Here is a 3,111-nt window from a genome sequence, read left to right as displayed (position 1 = left end):
TCCTCATCTGTGACTGATACTTTGTTTGCTTTGAAAAGGGAAAAAACCAAAACAACCAGAGTACCTCTCCCTGCCTGGAGCTGATTTATCTCTTCCTCGAGGGTTGGGAGTTTGGGGAATGAGACAATATTTTCCCATTGTTTGCTTTGCTCCTACTTTTTTTTCTATCTTTAAATCCTCCTATCAAGCCTGTTGCTAGGATCCTGGTTGCTTGGTTACATCCAGCTTCCCAGGGCCCATCCGGCTGTATCTGATGAGATGTATTCCTGATCTTGGCAAGGGGATACAACTGGCACAGGCAGAGGGACCTGCTTCTTTGGCATGGAGGTTTTCCCTTTTCCCATGAGATTTCCATGAAGAAAATTTGGCTGCCTCTCATCTTTTTCCAAGAAATTTCCAGAGGTCTGGGAGTCTGAAGGGGTTTTAGCTTTGACTGTTTTCCTTATTCATATCCAGTCTCCTGGAGCACATGGAGCATGCTGATCTTCGAGCAGAGCATGTAAGGAAAGGAGACACTGAAACAATCTTCCATGTCTTACCTGCCCCAGGTGTTCCCTCAGTGTCCCTGTATGGTCTCTGCTGCTTCCCTTCCTCCTCAGAATCTGGGCTGCCCAAAACCACCAGCTGCTGAAAAAAGCAGGAGTTGTCCCCAGCCAACCTCCCTCCAAGGTAATGCACCTTGAGCAATTGGCCTTCCCTTGCTGTTCAGCTTTCCTGGAGCACCAGCTTTGTCCAGTCAGCAGGATGGTAACCAGAGCACTGTCAGTCCCAAAATAATTACCCACGGTTTGTTGTTTTTATGTCCCTGGAGAGATTTAAAAGCCATGCAAATCTGGCACTTGAGGACATGGGTTAGTGGTGGCCTTGGCCATCCTGAGGTAATAGTTAAACTCTATGATCTTAGAGGGCTTTCTGAACAGAACAATTCCATGGTTCTATGGGGTGCTGAAGCTGTTTTGCACTGGCCAGCATGGCCTGCTCATGGCTCCCAGCCTGGGAGGCTGTGAGCTGCTCCCTGCAGCAGGCTGCTGTGGCAGGAGGGAGATGCTGCTGACAGCCCGAGCCAGCTGCTGTGTGAGCAGGAGCAGCGGGAGCCCCCTGGGGAAAGTGCTGCAGGTAACCTAGTGCTTGCCAGGTGGGCTGACCAGGGGTGAGGAACAGATGGGGGATCCCGTGCTGCCACAAAACCTAGAGCTCTGTGCCCACCCAGCAGTGCTTGGCCCCTCCTAGCCCTGCTTGACATGCAGGAGTTGTCTGTGCGACAAATGTCCTCCTGGCACAGCCCTTCGTGTCTTCTGATGGGATATTTTTATATTAAATATTTGGCAGCATCTCCAGCCCATCTCTCCAACTGGATCATTGCCTGATGCACACCCACAGCCCTGTCCCTCTAATATCCAGAGCTTTTTGGGGAGCAGAAAGGGGAGAACAGAGGCGGCCTCCCCATCTCTGCCACCCCCACTTTGCTTGCTCTGTGTTGCCTTTGCTGATGCAAAGGAAGAGATGTGTTTTCCCCTCCAGGCTGATGTGTTCAGCCAGAGCAAACACAGAGCTCATGGCCTCAGGTGGAACTCCAGAGTCATCATGGAGTGGTTTGGGTTAGAAGAGGCCTTAAAGCTCATCTTGTTCCACCCCCTGCCATGGGCAGGGACAGCTCCGACTGTCCCAGATTGCTCCAAGCCCTGTCCAGCCTGGCCTTGGGCACTTGCAGGCACAGCTTCTTTGGGCAGCCCCAGGGCTGGCTGGTGACCAGCAGCACCTCTGCTTGTGCCCTGTCCTGCAGCTCTGTGGGGTGTGACAGTGCTGAAGGAGCAGGTGACAGAGCTGGACTGGGGTGACAGAGGCTAAACCAGCACCTCTGACCCTGGTCAGTGAGGGGCCACGTTCCCTTGGATCATATGAAATGAATCCCCCAAATCGTGCCTCTGAAATTACACAAATGGAAATAGAGAAGTGGAAACGTTGAGGTGGCCAGAGGCACCCAGACTCCACAGCCTCAGCACAGAGCCATGTTTGCAAAACACCCTAAAAATAGCCCCAGGAGGGGACAAGGACAAGGAGCAATGCCCAGGGACGTTTCTAAGTGGCAGTGCCCTCCTGCATGCAGAGGCTGGGCCTGTGGGCTGTGCTGAGGGTGGCTGTTCCAGCCGTGGGCTGTGCGGCTGGCACTGCAGTGCCGAGCAGCTCTGCTGGCAGGAGCTCAGCCAGGAGCCAGAGGAGGCTGTTGCCAGGAGAATCCTGAGTTGCTTGTGCAGTGACTCCTGTTTGCTGGGCTGTCAGGCAGCACCAGTGCTGTGTCTGGGACAGCCCATGGTTGTGAGGGTGGGTTTTTATTCCTTCTTTTCACGTGTTTTTTTTCTTCTGTCCCTTTGGAGAAACACCAAACCCAGTAAAAGAGTCAGAGAATCCCAGACCATTTTGATTGGAAGAGATCTTAAAGCTCATCTCATTCTGCCCCCCTCTGATGGGCAAGGACACCTTCCACCATCCCAGGTTGCTCCAAGTCCTGTCCAGCCTGGCCTTGGACACTTCCAGGGATCCAGGGGCAGCCACAGCTGCTGTGGGCGCCCTGTGCCAGGGCCTGCCACCCTCACAGGGAAGGATTCCTTCCCAATATCCCATCTATCCCTCCCTTCTGGCTGTGGGAAGCCATTCCCCCTTGTCCTGGCACTTCAGGCCCTTTTCCAAGTCCCTCTCCAGCTCTCCTGGAGCCCTTTTAGGCTCTGGAATGGGCTCTAAGGTTTCCCCAGAGCCTTCTCCAGGCTGAACACTTTCAGCTCTCCCCGTCTTTCTCCAGCAGAGGGTCTCCAGCCCTCTTTGGAGCATTTTGGCCTCCTCTGGGCTCACTGCAGCAGTTCCGTATCCCTGTGATGCCCGTGCCCGGAGCTGGGGTGTTTGGCTCAGGCCGGTTTCTCTCTGGCACCGGGTGCGCGCTCGGGGAAGCGCGGCCGGCCCTGGGTAGACCTGATGGCTGCGTGTTGGCCACGCCCCGTGTTGTTATTGGTCTGATTTTTGCTGAGTGGTCACGCCCGCAAGCTCCCATTGGTCGAGACTGGCGGGGGCGTGTCCCAGCCCCGTGCTATGTAAGCGTGGCGGGCGCGGGGTCCCGGG

This window comes from Geospiza fortis, unplaced genomic scaffold, assembly GCF_000277835.1.
Source record: "Geospiza fortis unplaced genomic scaffold, GeoFor_1.0 scaffold432, whole genome shotgun sequence".
Lineage (NCBI taxonomy): Eukaryota > Metazoa > Chordata > Aves > Passeriformes > Thraupidae > Geospiza > Geospiza fortis.
Note: the sequence above shows the minus strand (reverse complement) of the source record.